General features: G+C 40.3%; 1 protein-coding gene across 2 annotated transcripts in view; it reads left to right on the top strand.

Moving 5' to 3' along the window:
- The window catches only part of PLCB4 (phospholipase C beta 4), a 356,606-nt gene that overhangs the window by 103,479 nt on the left and 233,070 nt on the right, over window positions 1–20,057 (top strand). For both annotated transcript variants that reach the window (XM_064475875.1, XM_064475874.1), the window contains one exon: window positions 5,710–5,768. The gene's annotated coding sequence lies outside the window, so the exon portion shown is untranslated. The remainder of the gene's footprint in view (window positions 1–5,709; window positions 5,769–20,057) is intronic.

A 20,057-nucleotide genomic window follows, 5' to 3' on the forward strand; every position in this document is an offset into this window, starting at 1 on the left:
AGGATTCCTTCTGGATATATGCCCAGGAGCGGGATTCCTGGGTCATACGGTAAGTCTACTCCTAGTCTTTTGAGGAATCTCTGTACTATTTTCCACAGTGGCTGCACCAAACTGCATTCCCACCAGCAGTGTAGGAGGGTTCCCTTTTCTCCACAGCCTCTCCAGCATTTATCATTTGTGGACTTTTGAATGATGGCCATTCTGACTGGTGTGAGGTGTACCTCATTGTAGTTTTGATTTGCATTTCTCTGGTAATTAGTGATACTGAACATTTTTTCATATGCCTATTGATCATTTGTATTTCTTCCTTGGAGAATTGCTTGTTTAGATACCTAGGAATAAATCTAACTAAGAAAGAATTCCCTTTATAGGTTTTTAATGTTGTGACGCAGTGCAGTCACGTGAACACTTTGTCCTTTTGGCCCAGCCAGTTACCTTCTTTAACCTGCAGTTCCATTTGAGGCGTCTTCTGGAAGTCATTAAGAATGAAAGAGAACAGAGTGGGAATTGTGCCCTCTGTTGGGTGTGGCCAGCACTGTCCAGGGCGCCTTGCATCACTCATCTCACTTCACCCTGACCCAGACTTCTGAGATGGGTGCTACTGTTACCTGCATCTTACAGATGAGGAATGGTTTCAGAGAGGTCAGGTCAGTTGCTTAAGACCACACAGCTGGTAAATGACTGCTCTCAGCTTTCTCTGATTGTCCGGCCTCTGCCCTGCTACTTACTTGCTGCTCGGAGCCTACTCTGGAACCAGCAGCATCAGCACCACCTGGGAGGTTGTTAGAGATGCAGAACCTTTGGTCTCCATCAGAGTCCTGTCTCTAACAGAATCTACCTTTTTGCCAGATACCTTGGTGATCTGTATGCACGTTAAAGTTTCAGAAGCATCACTCTCTACCACATGGGGTTCTAAACTTCGGTTATTCATGAGCCATTTTTATGAATTTGGCCGACCTTGTCTTTCTCCTGAACTTATTACTTATCTTTTCCACTTAAATATATTCACTTTAAAAAGAAAATATAACCGATAAATAACTGTTGGAACGTGGTAACATTATTATGTAAATAGCCAGAAGTAAGTATATTTATAGTGATATGCTTAAGTTCAATAGAGAAATAGTATCATTTTCCATAAATAGAAGTTGTGTTAGTCTATATGCACTGTACATCCCCTCTCTGTGTACCATGGTAACAACCTGTGTTTTACGTGCAAGCTATCTTACAGATAACAAACTGTAATAAACTATAAAATATCTCTCTCTGCACCATCAGTGGGAGTGTGTTCCACTTTGGAAATGGTGCTGTGATAGATTGTAAAGGTGGCCACAAAGTCTTCCTCTCCCTGTACCCACGCCCTTGCAGGCTGCAAGGTCCCATCAAGAGACGGGGCTCCTTCTCCATCCTTTGAATCTGGGCTTGACCACGTGGCTTGCTTTGTCCAGTGCTGTGTTAGAACATGTGACACCGTGGAGGCTTGAGAAGTGCTTGTGCCATGGGGCCTACACTCTTGCCAATCTGAGCCCACTAGGTGAAGCAAAATAAATAGTTACTCACTTAAGCCGGATAGATTTTTGAGATGCTTGGTAACGGTGCACAGACTCACTGGCATAACTCTTCTCTAACATTCTGTATGTTTGCACAACAGTAATTTTCCAGATTCTGTGGCAGATCAGAGTGAAATCATCTCTGTTTTGGTTCAGCCTTGCCCAGTTATTCTTCACTTGAGAACAAAATTTCAGTATTGACAAGCCTGGGGAGAGCATTAAATGTATATATAGTACAGATTTCACAGAAAAAGGCCTGGCGACATCACCCTCAGATATTGGTAGAGAAATAAAAACTTCACAGTTGGCTAAAGCTCCCCGTTGCTTTGAAATAAGACCATGTCGCAAACACTGTGGCATCTCTCATTAGTGGTGGGTTGCAGGCAATCCCGTGCGCTTTGTTGGTGAAGGTAAAATACAGTTGTATGTATTTCCCATCACAAGGAATCCTGTGGAGAATTACAGTCGTTGGTCTCTTGAAAATGTAAATATTCACCACTTACTGTTTCCTTGAAGAGTGAAAATAAGTATTTTGTCATTTTTGAAAGAAGCCAACTAATATTCACTGGCAAACTTACTGAAATGCAGCCTTTTAAAAAAACTGCTTTAATGAAATGTAATTTACAAAGTGTCAAATTCACCCACTCAAAATGTATGAGTCAGTGGTTTCTAGTATAATTACAGAGTTGCACAACTGTTCCCATGGTCTAATCTCAGAACATTTTCATCCCCTCAAAGAGAAATCCCACCCCTGTGAGCAGCCACTGCTCATCCTCCCTGCCCCTCCAGGCCTCTCTCTGTCTACGGATTTGCCTATTCCAGATATTTCATGAACATGGAATCATATAATATGTGTGGTCTTTGTGCCTGGCTTCTTTCATTCAGTGTAATTTTTTTAGGGTTCATCCATGTTTGTCACATTTGTCTTGCTTTCTTTTTACTGCTGACTAACAGTCTGTTGTATGGATATACCACCTATTTAATACATTCATCAGTTGATGGACATTGGGATTATTTCCCCCTTTTGGCTATTATGAATTAATGCTGCCATGAAAAAAAAAATACACTGAATCTTTTTTGTATCACATATATTTTCTTTTCACTTGGGTTCCTATCTAGGAACAGAATTACTGGGCCATATGGTCATTCTATGTTTAACCATTTGAGGAATTGCCAGGATGTTTTCCAAGTGACTGTGGCAATGTTATTCCCACACGCGATGTAGGACGGTTCTGACTTCTCCAAATTCTCATTAACACTTTTTCTAATCTGTCTTCTGGTTATAATCATCCTAGTGGGTGTGAAGTAGTATCTCATTGTGGTTTTGACTTGCATTTCTCTGATGATTGAGCATCTCTTGATGTTTTTGTATGTCTTTTTTGGGGAGGGGGGGAATATCTATTCAAATTATTTACCCATTTTTAAATTGAGTCATTTGTCTTTTTGTTGTTAAGTTATAATAGTTCTTCTTAACATATATTAGATATATAAGTCCCTTATCAGATACATGATCTGCAAAAATCTTCTATTTTGTGGGTTGTCCTTTCACTTTCTTGATGGTGACCTTTGAAGCACAAAAGTTTTTGATTTGGTGGGGTCCAGTTTATCTATTTTTCTTTTGTTGTTTGTGCTTTTGGTGTTAGGTCTATGAAACCCAAAGATTGTTCCCAAAGGTGTTACATGTACTCCTAAGAGTTTTATAGTTTCAGCGCCTATATTTACACCTATGATCCGTTTTGAGCTGTTCTTGTGTATGGTGTGAGGTAGGAGTCCTCCTTCATTCCTTTGCTTGGGGATTTCCAGTCGTCCCAGCACTATTTGTTGAATAGACCGTCTTTCCCTCTTTAATAGTCTTGACATTCTTGTTGAATGAAAAACAGTTTTTGTTTATACCAGCAAAATTTGGGGATTTGGGGATTTTGTGTAACTATATTTATTAGGTTTCCTTCTATGTTATGGAAAAAGAATCCTCTTTCAAAAGACCAAGTGCACACACAGAGACCAAAAACACACACAGAGATCCACAGACACACAGACATATACACTCACTCATCCATTTAGTCTCTCCTTTACCAAATACATATTTATACCCTTCAACACCTCTGTAATAATATTAGAATGAAAAAGTTGGTAGGTTGAGGTCTTGATTCACGTATGCCTACAACACCAAGTCAGTTACAACAGTTTGCCTACCATATGCTGGTAGCTGAATAGTTCATGACAGACTGTTTATACTGCTTTACTTCATTGTAATTCAGTATTTCAACGTTGGCTTTCCCAAATGTTGCAATATCCTAGCCATGCTCAGAATTAGAAAGGCTTATGGGACGAAGCATCAGCTTTATGCTGGATAGTCACTTAGGGGATTAGAGAAGGAAAGGGAAGACATGTGTCCAGTCTTTAAGTCTTTAGTTACAGGACTTGGGTAGCAAGTGGTTTCTCCAGATGAGGAGTGTGGCATGGCAGGTTATTAATCAAAGAGCTTTTTGGAACTCAGTGTGTTTCACAGCCCCAAGCGGCATACAACAGTCATGTAGCTTAACATCCCAGTTCTAGGCAGGACACTTAATTAGTTATCTGTTCGTCAAAGGTGTATGGACCACCTACTATGTGCTAGGCACTATCTAGGTGCTGGGATATACATAGTGGTTTTAATACACACGTAATTTCTGTCTTTATGGAATTTGCAGTCTAATATTAATACATCATTACAAATATAAATGTAATATTGACTATTTGGTAAATTCCTAGAGGGGGCAGTGCCACAGAGGCTAGACACTGGTCAGGGTGCCTAGGTTTGAATGTCAGCCTTGCATGTTTCTTGAAGAGTCACCCAACTTCTCAATTTTCTCTCCTATAAAATGGGAAGAATCCCAGCACATACATTTTAGAGTGTTTATGTCTATTAAATATGATGCTGCAATCCACGCTTACAGCTGGGTCATCGTAAATGTTCACTAAATCAATAAAGTAAGTGTACACGAAGCTGTGTATTTGCTAATTCTGTGTATTTTAAATGGAATGTTTATTTCCATACAGAGTTTGGATGAGTTGGTTTCTTTTGTTTTGTTGTAAAAGTAATATGTCTTGTGGTGAAGTATTGCATAATTGTTCAATGTTAGGATAAAACGCAAAGGCCCTTCTCGCCTCCCCTCAGGACCAGTTCTCAGAGGCAGCCACACTCCAGTTTCTTGTCTCCCTCCAGATGTGTTCTCTGCCCATAACAGTGTTCATGTCCGTGTTTTCACACTTAGATTAGTGAGGTTTGTTTTAACACAGTGGGGGCCTAGTACACATATTATTACATTACTTGGGTTTTTAAAAATAAATACTTTGACCTGAAAAATTTTTTTCCATATCTGTTCATACAGTCTTAATGACATTTTCTTGCACTAGAGAAGATGTACTTTTCTACCTGGGACCTTACTGTAGACCTCGCCATAAACAGGTGATGACGTCACAAAATCCCAATTCACCGTTTACAGGCATCATCTTCCCATGTCTGGATTGCCAATTTTTCTTTTTTCAAAATGCAAATGGGTTTCCTCTTCTATATACTTTTGACACCACTGGGAACTGTGCCACCCCACCCCACACAAAATCTTGGAAAGATCTTGAAATCTAAATCCAATGCGGAGTCCAACAGCTGTATAACAACTTGCTAACGAAGGCAATACAGAAACACACGTCAAAAATAATGACTGTTTGTAGACAGATGCAGTTTCACTGTAGATCATTCCTATTCAGCACTGCTCTCTTTGAAAGATTTCTTACAATTACAGTTCATGTAAGGACATTTTATTATTAATCAGGAAAAGATCTTTATACCTACCCTAGAACATTTTAGATATCTTTGTTGTCCAGTTCCTGCTTAATGATTTTGATAGGTTAAGAGGTTGCACTGTAGCTCAGCCACTTAGTAGAGAGGGTGTATAAACCCTGTAGGCTGGGTATAATGGTGTAGTTCTGAATTGATGACTCTGTGTTTTTGTCATCCATTTAGAAACTAATGTCACTAATTTATTAATATGTCTTTCTGATGTGTTTTTAAAAAAAATATTATAGGTTTCAATTTTGAATTGCAAAAGGCTATTTCCTTCCATGAGAATTTTAAAAATCCTCCTACATTGATTTTTCTCTGGTCTGTGTCCTTCCTTCACAGAGGGCAGTGCTGTGATTTGACGAAGTGGACATCACTTGTGGTCAGTCCCCAGCCATCTGGTAAGTACTCCGCACACTTATGGGTAAGAGCTGCTAGTTGTGAGGTCCCAGAACTTTCGGTCTGTGAAATGAATCCCTTCATTCACACTGACGTCCCATCTGACATGCGCCTCAAAACTGGTTCTCAGACGCTCTCCTTGATGGGGCAGAACCTGCATCTCCTGGCATTTTCTAGATTCAAGTTTTTTCGTTCCACCAACCTTGGGCACTTCACATTCTGCTAGATTTTCTACCTGCCGTCTGTGGTAGTTTTGCCTGCATTTAGTAAGCATCAGATGTGCTTCAAGTTCCTGTTTTCTGCAATTCTTTCTGGGGAGAAATGTATGTGACTTATTTTCAATCCTATGCACATTTTGCTTAAGAAGATTCTCACAGATGTTGAAAAAATCATGTCAGCTGGAATCCACCCTCAATTTCATGGGAACTGCCTATAAAGGTGCTGTAAATAAATCCTTCCAATGTTCCTCTAAAGTTCCATTTTACAAATCTGTAAAGAAATGCTAAAATGGGAACAGGAAATATCTTCATAGGCACAGTTCTTTTTCTTCGTAAACGATAACTTGCTGATGTTTTATTCGAGAGCCAGAATCCTAGTGAGTATGAATGTTCTTTTCTGACCTCTTTGTCAAATGCTATTTTCAACTTGCTGTTATAAGTAAAAAAAAAAAAAAAAAGTGGACTATATATGATTTCTTACTTTAAGGGACAAGAAGTCATTTTATAGGGATTACATGAAAAAGATAACCAGCAACTTCAATGTTCAACTCGAAAGGTGAAACTCTGGGTACCAGGCATTTAAAATCAACGTTACTTTCTTCTGTGTGTTGCATGTCACGTCAGACTCTCCATCGTCCTCTGGCAGGGACTGGGGCTGGTTTTCTTCTGGCTTTTCTGTGTGGGGAGGGAAGATTCACTACCTGATGCCTCTCCAAGTGATCTGTATTTAATGATGACACAAAAATATCAAGAAAGGAGACTTATTATTGAATGTTTCTGTTTATTTTTAGTCAAGTGCATTATATTTCACTGCTCTCCCCGGATCACTCATAAACCATGTCTTAGCAGGCAAACCAGAGCTGGGGAAGAGGGGGCTGAATTATTCACTGGGGACTTTCAATCAGCGTAGACACGACATCCGCTTTTTACTCTTTCTTTTTTATATTTTTCTGGACTATCCACTTTATCAGTACAATAGTTGTATTATTCTTAAAAATAGGTCACTTTTCATCAGCTGTATGATAAAAGGTCCCTATGAAGAATTGTGTGCTTAGTGAAAATAAACACTTGAGTCACGAGTCCAAAGAAAAAAGAGAGAGACCAGAACTTAGAAGTTATTTGTTATATATTTTAAGTTCCAGGAATGAATTCCTCTTTATGAAGAGGCATAAATGCCATGCATTTGATTTTACAGGGACTTCAGGTGGCATTAGGTCCCGGGACAGCTAACATAGTGTGTGGGCTCCTCTTCCATCCCCTCACCTAATAGGACCTGATTGGACCTGGTGTCCTGCATGTCACCAGGTTGTCAATAGTTACCTTTGTGTTATGTTTGCCCTCTTCCCAAAGGGAGAATTCCTGGGTATTTCCACCCATCTTCTCCTAAAAATAAAAACATTCTACTCTAGCCACATACCCTTGTTGGATATCTTGTGTTATGAGGTTTTTTTTTTTTTTTAATATTGAAGTGAAATCTGATTCTTTTATAATATCTTCCCATCTTTAAAACTGAAAATATCTAGATCCTGGCATCTGAACCTTTCTGGTTTCATCTTGAACACCTGCTGGGTTTTGCCATGATTCCAACAGTGGGCTGTGCGTGAGTTCTAAGTGGGTTTTGGGGGGGACTATTACATCCACAAGATGCATTCAGAGTATGTTTCAATTCCAGTGATAGCAGAAGGTGTATTTTAGATTTGGCTTATTTATGTCACATTCAACTTAGCTTTTTATCAGTGTAAAAATAGAAAATATTTATAGAGAACAAAATGGGATGAATTATCCTCACCCTTAAATTTCTAGCTTCAGAATGACTCATGGTAAAGAGGAATTTATTAGCTTAGTCAAGCCAAAGGCTGTCTTCAAGTTGCATGAAAAGACGGAAAACAACCCCTGATACGTACTTTCCTGTTTGTTTTTATTTTCCAGTCCAGAAGACCAGTGTAGAAGAGATAATATTTTGGTGGGGGGGGGGCATGGAATTTACCTAACAATGACATGTGTTCTCTTCCTTTCTGAATGATTTGAAATTGTTTTTATTAAATATTGATTATGTGCAGAATTTATAACTTTAGTGTCAGGTGTGAAACTCACCAAGCTTTAAGTTGACTTGTCTTTTTTTTTTAACTTCTACTCTGGAGCCGTACTCGCTACCCTTACTTCTTTCACGCCTGGAGTGCTATATGCTGTGCTGGGTACTGGCATCTTTTTTCTAGGTCTAAGACCTCTGTTCTGAGGCTACTGCAATGCTCTTTAAGAACAAAAATACTTCTTGCTGCTTAAACTGGGGTTAGTGCAGTTATTTTGAATACATAAGTGTTAGAGAAGCTCTTATCCACGGTGCAAAGATGACAATAAAAAACCTGGGTTCACGTTTTCTTCAAGCTCACGCTTGCATCACGAAAGTCTTGGCTTGGGCTCCCCTGAGCATACCCGAGATGGGATTTCTGCACAAGTGTTTTATTAAGGCAGTGCTCCCAGGAGAGCTAGGGAGCCGGGGAAGGGAAGGGAGAGAGAGGAAGCCAAGCAGGGGGATGGATGGCTTGGGGAATGTCTCTGCCTCAGCCCAGTCCCTGGGGGTCGCTCTGGAGTGTAATTGTTCCTGAGTCTGTTCCTTCTGCTTAGGGCGAGGGAGCTGGGCTTTCTGTCCCTGCGTCAGCCATTGGCTGTGGGCTGCTGGGAGAGGGGCTGTAAACTGGGGAGTCCTGAGCTCTGCATCTGCAGGTGAAGCATCTCTAATAGTTGAAAGTTGTTCCTCTTTAAGATATTTGCAAGTGCCATCTTTAGAAGCAAAGCACACCCAAGCTGGGAAGTGGGCACACGGGACGGTTCAAAGGCACCCCGTGTATCTGGACAGGACACTGGAGTGTCTGCTCTACCTCGACTCCTGCCATTTCACCCACCTCCTCACTCCTGCAGCACATATTCCATCCCTTAGACCATTTCCTGCTGCAAGGTATGTACTTTCAGAAGCTGTGTAAATTCATTTTCTCCCCTTGAGTAGGTTATAAGCTATTGCTTCAAATACCTAAGTCCTAAAATGATTACAGTGTTGAGAGGCACATAGGTAATTTTCAGTGAGTCAAATTGCTACATATATTAGAGTTTAAAAAAAAAATAAAGTCTGTAATTGCAAAGCTTTCCTTAGATGAATGTCATCATGGGTAATGGTTTCAGTGCCCTGAAAAAAGAGGCAAGGATATTGTGTGACTGTATGGTCGGCATTTATTCTTGCTAGAAACATTTCCAAGCGTACATATTAACTCTCTTATTTTTCATTCTGATCTCTTTTAACTATCCTTTTAAATTTTATATTCTAACATTTCACCTTTTCCTTTAAAAATATATTCCTAAACTTTTTAGGGAAATATATGGTGTTTCCTTGGGCACCCTCAGTTCAGTAAAGCACAGAAGTATAGTCCAGTAGAAATACCATGTGAGCAATGGAAGTAATTTTAAATTTTCTTATAAACTCATTTAAAAAGTAAAAAAAAAAAGAAAAAAAAGAAAAATAGGTTGTTATAACAGCCTGGGCTGGAGGCTGGGAAGTCCAAGACCATTCTTGAAATTAATTTTAACAATATATTTAGCTCAGCATATCCAAATTATTATTTCAACATCCAACATTATTAATGAAATTTTACCTTTTTTTTTTTTTTTAGAATTTTCATCTGGTATATATTTTATACTTACAACAAATCCTAATTCAGACAAGCCATATTTCAAGTCCTCAGAACCACATTTGCTCAGTGGCACTGTGTTTGGCAGTGCAACTTCAGAATGTTGTAAAAAAAAAAACTCTGGTAGCAGGCTTCCTTCCTTTGAGATAAGGCTTTTTGTCAAGACTTCTGAATCCCCCAGCTTGGTCACCCCATTCCATGAAGAAATGGGGCAGCGCTGTTGTCCAAAGAAAGTGAGCTGATCTGTCCTTGATGAGCCATTGCTGCTTCCATTTTGGGACTTACCTATAGGCATGAATTATGATGATAATTATTGGGTTTGGCAGCTCAGATATCACTGATAACTTTCAGGAGTGCAGAATTAGAGGGCTGCTTTTGGGACAAAACTAGGTCTTGAGAGAAGGGTAGAGTGGAGAAAGATTTTAAAGAGGAGGGAGGGCATCTTAGGCAATGGACTATATATGATATGTAAGTCTATGTGTGTTGGGGGAGAAGGTTCTAGAAAAGTGTGGATCCCTGCATATAAACTGATGAGGCTGGAGTACTAACTACACAATGAGAAAGGTAGTCAGTGGCTAGATTGATACCAGGTTCAAAGACTTGGATTGTGTGGGGCTGGAGCAGCAGGAGGCTGGCTGGGTTCTCTTTCTGCATGTGGTCTCAGGATTTCCCCAGGGGGCCTTGCTTCATGGGTGACCGTGGGCTTTCTCCCAGCATGGGGGCTTCAGGGCAGCTGGACTGCTGACATGGGCTCCAGTGTGATGATTCCAGCTGACAAGGTAGACACAGCACCACTTTATGATGTGGCCTTGGACATCGTGCTGGATTGTTTCCATCATTTTATTTGCGAGTCATATGCCTGTCCAGTTTCAAGGGGAGGAGACATAAATGGCCATCTCTCAGTGGGAGAGTGTTAAAGTCACCTCGTATGAAGAGAGTGTTGGAAATACCTTGTGCCACAGGGGCCCTCTCCAGTGCACTGCTCTGCACATCTTGTCGCCTGCAGCCATGCTCTGGGAATGCTCCAGCATGAACACACCATTCATTCCTGGGCACACTTCTGCACAGTGGCTCCCTCTCCTGCCTTTATCTGGGAAGAACCAGGCAGCCCTTAGGAAAATCTGAAGTCTTCTACTCAGGCAGTGACTGGCCAGCAATGGTCTTCCATCCATTTATCATGATCTTCACTTAGTCTATTAGAGGCATTCCCAAGGGGTAAGCACACCCCAGTGTTCTCCTCTCTTTCTTGATTTGTGCAAGAATTGAAAGATGAGAGAGAAAAGAGCAAAAACAAAGGTAAAGAAGAAATTTCCAGCCCTTTACTCCTTTTACCAAAAGGAGACCCCTCAACCGTGTAGGGGTGTCTTCTTCATAAGAGGGAATTCTCAGCATTGGCCAACTGCAGCATTTTGCTCACAACCTTTCCATTTCTAGGGTGGCTCTCTTGCTCTCTTGTTTGGTCTCCATGGCCACCTGGCCTGTTTCTCCCAAGATGATGAGACAAAGGGAGGAAGGGTATGGGGCCAACACCACAACTTTTGTAAAATAACTTTCCTAACCGTTGCTAAGGTCAGCATTCTGCCAAACCCTCTTCCTCCTGGTTTTCATAGAAAGATCTCCATCCTTTGCCAGAATCTCAAATTTACTTGAAACTAGGTGTGTGATGAGCTTTCATTTACTTCCCTCTCCCTCCATCCTCTTAGTAAGTCACAATCTTCAACTGGAAAAGATTAAAATGCTAGGAGCATAAGAGTGTAGAGGTACAGAGTATTGAATTCTGCAGCTTATTTACTGCAAAACACATTTTTAAATAAAAGATCTGTTGGGTGGGTGGATAGAGAGGTGGTTAAAGGACTAGATATGCAAAAAAGCTAGGTGGTGGGAATACGGTTGCTCACTGTAAAAAAAAAAAAAATCTTCCAGCTTGATTTTTAAAATAAAATGTTAGAGAAGAAAAACCTTAACCATGAAATTTTAGTTGGATACATTTGGGCAAATAAGGTCAATTTTCTACTTTGGTAGGTGCTTAAAGCTTGTCTTGTTTTTCCGTCTAAAAAAAGGTTCAAACGTTTGTATTAGCAAAGTTGTTTCTTCTATCTGGTTTCCCAAAAGATTTAAAGAAATTAGAAAAGGTCTAACAATCCAGCATAGAAAATTTTAGCTGTTGCCCTAATACATATATTATGTACATATAAATATATATAATATATGTAAAATATAAATTTATATAAATATATATATAACATTTTTTTCAGTTCCTTTGACTGAGCTTCTCACACGAAGCTGTGTGTCAGCTACTGTTGACATCATTATGATATTAAAATTGCTTTGGTGTGACCTTTCCCAAGAGCCCTTGTGTGGTCGTGACAGCAAGAACTTATTACTCTAAAGATAAAATTTTTTGTCCTCAAACACATTTTCTACCCTGTTTTGAATTGGGCAGCCTGAATCTTCTCCAGACCTGAAATATGGATTTTCCGCCCCCTTCCATGGAAATGTTTGTTTTGTTTGGTCTGTTTCTATACAAGGGAGAAAAAATAAATCCATTGTAGCTCCCTGATCCTTTCTATTCTATTTTTTTTTTATTTATCAATAAAATGTTGAAAGCCAGTGGAAATGGTTGCATTTGAAAAGCCCTTACCTGCTTTTCTGTAACAGAACAAGGAGCAGGCATCGTGTCTTCACTGTCCTCAGGTGGGAAAGGGTAGCTTGCTGAGGTCTGAGGACTCAAATAAACTGTCCCACTGGAGGGGAACCAGCCAGTGACCTTGGGCCATCACCACCTCGCTGAGCAGCTGCTTCATTCCTCGCCATATTTCGTGGCCTTTGTGGAGGAATCAAGTGTCACAAACGCAGGAAGAGAGCAGTTTGAGGAGGACTCCAGCGGCTATGCGGGTAAAAGTGCTGTCAGGATCTACTGACCCTTCCCGTACGGCTGGAGGACGTGCGATTTTCCAGTGGCCATTCCAGGTAGCGGGGAGAAGACAATACTCTTATTAGAAAACAAACAAACAAACAAACAAAAAACTGGAAGCAAGAAACAGACAGTGGCAGTGTTTTTTATACTCCTCGAGTAATAATACAGCGGTCTGAAATTTGGAGAGATGCCGTACATTTTCCCATCGGAGATCATCAGAGAGCCCTTATGGAGCTAATAGAAAAATAAAAGTCAAACTCTCTTCTTTAAGCCATTAGAAGTTTACTGGAAAACTGGGTGACGCTCCTACTGAATTTTATGTCTCACCTGGCTGGAGGCATTATGGTGTCGTCCGAATAAGGTGAGCTCTGAAGCCTGGGACCTTGGTTTTCCCATCTGGAAAATGAGCACAGTGTCATTGGAACTGATTTCATTGGGTTTGGGAAGTCTTTACACGGACATGTTGCTTATCAAGGACCTGTCATATTGTCAGTACTGTGTGTTTCTTCCCATTTCCTTCCAGTACACGTTTGCGAGGCTCCAGACTAATTTCTAATTAACTTGCCTCTTTCTTCTCCTCCATAGCCCTTTGTGTCTTCTGTGCAAAAGTACAGGAATAAAGGGTCTGCAGAGGATTGATCTAGGGAGCTTCAGGGACCACACTGTCCTCACTTTAAGGACCTTCTTCTCCCTCATGGTACTCTGCCGTCTGAGACTTGACACAGTGCTGTTTCTGTGGATGCTGGACAGCGTACAGATGTTACTCTTCTGTTAAGATGACCATCCTGGTACTGAACCACCTGCTTTTCCTGTGTTCACACTATCTCTGCCTCTTCCCTCCACACACATCTGCCAGTACCGCCTCTCCTGGCGCTCATTTCTGCCGTTCCCAACGGGCTTCAGTCTTACTTAAAATCCTGCACTGCTTCACCTGCCTTGTCATTTCCTTCATTTCTTCTTCCTTCTGACTTTTTTTTTTTTTTAATGAAAGTGAAATTCACATAACAGAAATTAACCGTTTTAAAGCGAACAATCCAATGTCATTTAGCACATTCACAGACTCGCACGGCACCTCCTCTATCCAGTTCTAAAGTATTTTCATCACCTCCAAGAAAACCCCAGACCCATTAAGCAGTTGCTCCACACTTTGCCCTTCTCCAGCCCCTGGCAATGATCAATCTGCTTTCCACCTCTATAGATTTACCTATTTTCATATTTCATGTAAATGGAACCTTACAACATGTGACCTCTGCGTCTGACTTTTTTCACTAGGCATCATGTTTTTAACCATGTTATAGCATACATCATTATTTCATCCCTTCTATAGCTGAATAATAATGTCCACTGTATGTATATACCTCAGTTTGTTTATCTGTTCATCCGTTAATGGACTGTTGGGCTGTTTCCATCTTTTGGCTTTTGTGACTGGTGCTACTGTGAACATGCGTACACATGTATTTGAGTCCTTCTTTTCAGTTGTTTTTGGTGTATACCTAGGGATGGGATTTTTGGGTCCTATAATAATTCTGTGTTTAACTTTGTAAGGAATTGCAAAACCATTCTGCACAGTGGCTGTGCCATTTTTCATTCCCACCAGCAATGTACTGAGTTCCAATTTCTCCACATCCTTGCCAACATGTATATTATTGTTCTCTCTGTTAAAGCCATCTAATTGGTGTGAAATGGTTTTGATTTGCATTCCCTGATGTCTGATGATGTGCATCTTTTCATGTGGTTGTTGGCTGTTACATTTATCTTTGGAGAAATGTCTGTTCAAGTCCTTTATCCATTTTTTTAACTGGATTGATTGCCTTTTTGCTATTATATTGTAAAAGCTTTTTAAAAAACATATTTTAGATACTTGATCCTTATCAGATATATGACTTGCAAAGACTTTCTCTCATTTTATAGTCTTTTTACTTTTTGATAATGTCTTTTAATGCATAAAGGTTTTTAATTTTGATGAAATTGAATTTATCTGTTTTTCTGTTGTTTCTCTTGCTTTCACTATCATATATAAGAATCCATTGCCAAACCCAAGGTTATGAAGATTTACCCCTATGTTTTCTTCTAAAAGTTTTGTGGTTTTAAGCTCTTATATTTATGTGTTAATACGTATTGAGTTAATTTTTGGATATGGTTGGAGGGTAGGGGTCCACCTTCACTCTTTTGCATGTGGATATCCAGTTGTCCCAGCACCATTTATTGAAGAAATTATTCTTTCCCCATTGAATGATCTTGGCATCCTTGTCCATCAGTGGACCACAATATATGAGTTTATTTCTCTACTCTCAATAATACTCCATTTTTCTGTCTGCCTCTCCTTGTGCCAGTACAGCATTGTTTGGATCCCCATGTCTTTGTAGTAACTTTTGGAATCATTAAGTATCAGTCTTCCAACTTTGTTCTTTTCTAGCCTTATTTTGGCTATTCATGGCTCCTCCTCCTTTTGCTTTTATTATTATTTTGTCCTGTAGTGATCCTTGCACTGTGGTCATGCACTTCAGGAGAAGGCAGTAACCCAGTGAATAGTCATGTAGTTGCATGGGGGTCTATTATAGGTGTACTAGACTCCAAACACTTTTCTTGCTTAAGGTCGCTCCCTAGGAACCACTATGAGCATTGTATTGGTGGAATTCAAAGCCAAGCCAGTGAGCAGGCTGTTGAGTTAAAGCCACTCATTAGAATTTCAAGGGAGCCTTTTGGAAAAGAGCAAACATGTGACCTTCCTGTTAGCTGTGATAACTAGCCTTATTCTCTGGTGTATGCGTGTTCAGCTGGGTTAGTTGTTGTCTTCACATATACAAACAATTTTTTAAAACCTTCTCTTATGTAAAAGGAAAGCTGTGACATAGGCATCAAAATCAGGAAGAAGTCAGGAGGTGGAGAGAGAGAGAGCAAGGAGGAGGACAGGTGGTTTTGCTGGGATTCGTTGCTGGGATGAGTCACGTTTGTTTCCAGCATGTTTGACCTCTGGTCCGTTCCTTTGAGAGTTAGTGGGGACTATGTGGGATTTTCCTCTTGGAAATAACTCTTATCTGCAAATCCTCAGCAACTGCTCTTTAAGCATTTCCAGATGGCTTTAAAGTCCTCATCTCATAGTAGCTGAAACATTGCTCCCGGAGGGAGGGAGAAGCTGCTTTAGCCCCTAGACGCTTTGAAGATGGGAAGGTGTGTTTTCTTCCTGACCCTCATCACAATACAGTTAGAAACAGCTACATATGTGTTTGTGTGTATATGTGTGTATATTTGTGTATAGGTATTAAACACTTGAGCAGTGAGTGAAAAAATCCAAGTAACTATTTGGAGAGAACTACTTAGATTAGACAGGTCAAACAAAGTAGCAGGAAACTGATTAGAGCAAAAGACCCAGGGCCACCTGTGAGAGTAGGAGGTAACTTCTGGGCCCATGCAAGGCCTCCTGAAAGCGGTTTCTTTCTATGCAGATGAAACAGGGGCTTTTCTTACCTTCCCAGTAGGTTAGGAGGAGAAGTTTGGGGAGACACCCAGACTAGGGCTCCTTGGACCTTCATGCACTGACCTGGAACATCTGGAAATAAAGTCCACCCTGGGCAGAGGGTCAGGTGGGAGTCTCTGTCTGTGAGAACTCCTAGAAGCAGATCCTTGAGGGGTGACAAATGTCCCCAGGCCTGACTCAGGGACCAACCAGAACTCAACACTGACTATAGTCAGAATAGCTTGATCTTCAGGGTTTGACAAGGACTCACAGCATTGCTGTGGGGATGCAGTTTTCTTCTGATGCAAACAGACAAACCACCACCTTCATCACTACCAACCCCATGCTCTTAGAGAGTGTCCGACACGTAAGTGCTCAATTAACGATAGCCTTTATTTTTATACCAAAGGGCGGTTCTGACAGTTTGCTCCACGGAGAAGCCCTTGGCTGGGGTTTCCAGGAAAAGTGTAGACTGCAGCCTGCTGTCTGATGCATTGACTGTGACACCGTGTTTCCCTGTGGGAGTTGGACTAGCAACAGTAATATCCCATTAAACAGATACAACAGGGAACTCTCTGCTTGGATGTGTGCTTTCAAATCAGTTGTGAGAGTGACTGTCTGCCATTTTCAGCTGCTGAAACAGACTCAGAAATTCTGCAAACACAGGAAGGGCTTTAGGATGCTGCCATCAGCAAAGGGGCACATGTCCCCTGCTTGTGTGCTCATTGCCCGGGGAGGTCACCACATGGTGGGGAAGTCCAGGAGCTAAAGTACACACTGCAGGAAGACATAGCAGGTGTTAACAGCGATCCCCTCTCAGGATAGCTTGGAGATCGATGTTTTCCTTCCTCAGTTTATTGCATATTTTTTCCCAAACAGTGGTGAGCTTATTTTTTATTTTATTTGGTATCTTTAATATACTAGAAATTTTATGACGAATATGCATTATGTTTAAAACTTTTTCTTTTAAAATTTCCATTTACTTAAAAATTATCTAAATATTCATAATATTATATTAGCTTCAGGTGTAGAGCATAGTGATTCGAGATTTTTGTAGATTATATTCCATTGAAAGTTATTGTAAAATATTGGGTATATTCCCTGTGCTGTGCAATATATCCTTGTAGCTTATTTATTTTATATAGAATAGTTTGTACCCGTTTCTCTATTTTGCCCCTCACCGCATCTCTCTCCTCACCAGTAATAACTAGTTTGTTCTCTGTATCTGTGAGTCTATTTCTGTTTTGTTATATTCTTTCATTTGCTTTATTTTTTAGGTTCCACATATAAGTGATAACATACAGTATTTGTCTTTCTCTGTTTGACTTATAATACCCTTTAGGTCCATCCAAATTGTTGCAAATGGCAACATTTCATTCTTTTTTATGGCTGAGTAGTATTCCACTGTGTTTTTATATATACATATATTATTATAATATATATATTATATATATATATATGTAAACCACATCTTCTTTATCCATTTATCTGTTGATGGACACTAGGTTGCTTCCATATCTTGGCAATTGTAAATAATGCTGCTATGAACTTCGGGATGCATGTATCTTTTTGAATCAGTGTTTTTGTTTTCTTCAGATAAATACCCAGGAATGGAATTGCTTAAAAAAGTTTTTTTGAAGATTAATAAAGGAATTGTCAGAGTGATTAGCAGGGAAAAAGCTGGGAAATTTCTTGTACACTTTTTCCTCACAGGCAGTGTGTCAGTCTGCTTGATCTGCTGTAACAAAGTGTCACCGATTGGGTGGCTTTAACAACCAGAATTTACTTTCTTATAGTTTTGGAGGCTGGGAGTCCAAGATCAAGGTGTCATCACATATGGTTTCTCCTAAGACTCTTTTTCCTTGGCTTGTAGATGGCCACTTTCTTGCTGTATCCTCACATGGTCTTTTCTCTGTGCACACATATCCCTGATGTCTATTTGTGTGTCCAGATTTCATCTTCTTATAAGAATACCTGTCAGTGTGGATGAGGGCCCATCCTGAGATCCCATTTCTAATTCAGTTACCTCTTTAAAGGTCTTATCTCAAATACAGTCACATTCTGAGGTACTGATGGTTAAGGCTTCAACATACAAATTTTGGAGCAGACACAGTTTAGTCCATAACAGGCAGCACAGGAGTAAAAGAGAGCATAGATAAAGTAGAAACTTGGGTCAAAAGTCAAGGCCATGAGGAATAAGGAAGAGTTGTAAGAGGGGAATCTGTGCACTCCTAATGGGGAAGAAACAGTTTCCCTCACTGATCAGTGTATCAGTTAGCTTTTGCTGCATAACAGACTACGCCCAAAATGTCCTGGCTTAAAACAACCACCATTGATTTAGCTCCTAATTTAGTGGGTTGGCACTTTGGGCTGTCCTTAGCTGGGAAGTTCTGTTGATCTTCACTGGGTTTATTTATCTATCTCTGGTCAACTGCTGGGTAGACCAAAGGCTGGCTGATTGAGGATGGCCTTAGCTGGGATGGCCTGTTTCTCCTCCATGTGTCTTTTGTCCTCCAGCAGGCCAGTTTGGGCTTGTTCTCACAGCAGTAACAAGTTCAAAGAGAGAGAGAGAGAGCGAGGGAGGGAGTGTGAATGAGTGCAAAAGCACACACCATCATTTCTGCCACACTCTGTTGTCAAGTCAAGTCACAGCCCAGCCCAGATTCAAGAGGTGGGGAAATATCCCCTTTTAGGTGAACGGCTTTGAGACAAGGGTTGTTTGACTTTGAAAGTTCTGTGGTCCATTATATTTTGTATTCATAGGAATCTTGCCTATACCCATGAATCGGGAAATAACAACCTGGAAAAGTGTTGCAGTGCATTTATTTTTGAGTGGTGTTTTTTTTAATTCTCATATTGGGATGAATAGCTTAATCAGAGTATTTATTTCAATTATGGGTATCTTACGTTCCTGCCTGGCTTGGTCCCACCAGTTCACTGGGAGAGATCTTTGTTGGGGGAATGCTGAGTGTTAGCTGAATTTTCTTCCCTTAGTCTACTTAGAATGTAGCCCCTGGAAATGAGGTGACCTAGTGGAAACATTGTGCTGTTATCTCATGGAGACAGGCCTCATGAATCTGTAACAGGAGAACAGGATCGCTGGGGTCTTGTGTAGGGAGAAGGCTGAGAAAATTCAAATCTAACACTTAATATGGAAGAATATGCTTGATATAAACTCTTGTAGAAGAAAGTTACCTCCTTGTCACCAGATTTACTAGTCCTTTGTGCCCACGTGGGGCTCTGTGAAGGGAATCCCCCCACTAAAATGCATGCTGGGTCACACAGCTGCTCCTTAGCCTCACTGTGGAATGGCTCTCTACACTGAATTTCACGGAGATGGAGAGGAACATGGTGATACCTTGTGGGGCAGAGAAAGGAAATCGATGTGTAAAGTCTGAAATTGCCAGTATTAAAGTTTTATATCTGGAAAGCAAAAATAAACTTGTTTTTTAGTGTGTGTATGTAGAACTGTTTGGCAGATGCTTATAAAGTTCAGTGTACACTTACCATATGTCTCTAGCATTTCCACTTGTAGGTTTTTTTTTTTCCCACCAAGAGAATGAAAACTTATATCCACACAAAGATTGTAAATAAATGTTTGTAGAAGCTTTAGTTATAATAGGAAGGAAACAACTGAGCGTCCACCAACGGGTGATAGATAAATCATCAGATGAGTATACAATGGAATACTACTCAGAGATGAAAAAGAAACGAGTTTCTGGAACCTTGAAAACATCCTGCTGTGTAATAGAAGTGATAACAGAAAAGGGTACATGCTGTGTTATTTCATTTATAGAACATCCTAGAACAGGCAAATCTAATCTGTCATGATAGAAGGCAGATCAATGATTGTTTGTGGCTGGCGTGTGTGTTGGGTAGGATGTGGGGCTGGGGATGGCCAAGGGGCCTGGAGGAACTTTTGGGCCAATGGAAAATGTTCCAATATCTTGATTATGGTGCTAGTTACATGGGTTTATTTTATTATATATAATGTAAACCTCAATCAGTTGAGCTATTTG

Source organism: Camelus dromedarius, chromosome 18 (genome assembly GCF_036321535.1).
Source record: "Camelus dromedarius isolate mCamDro1 chromosome 18, mCamDro1.pat, whole genome shotgun sequence".
NCBI classification, from domain to species: Eukaryota; Metazoa; Chordata; class Mammalia; order Artiodactyla; family Camelidae; genus Camelus; species Camelus dromedarius.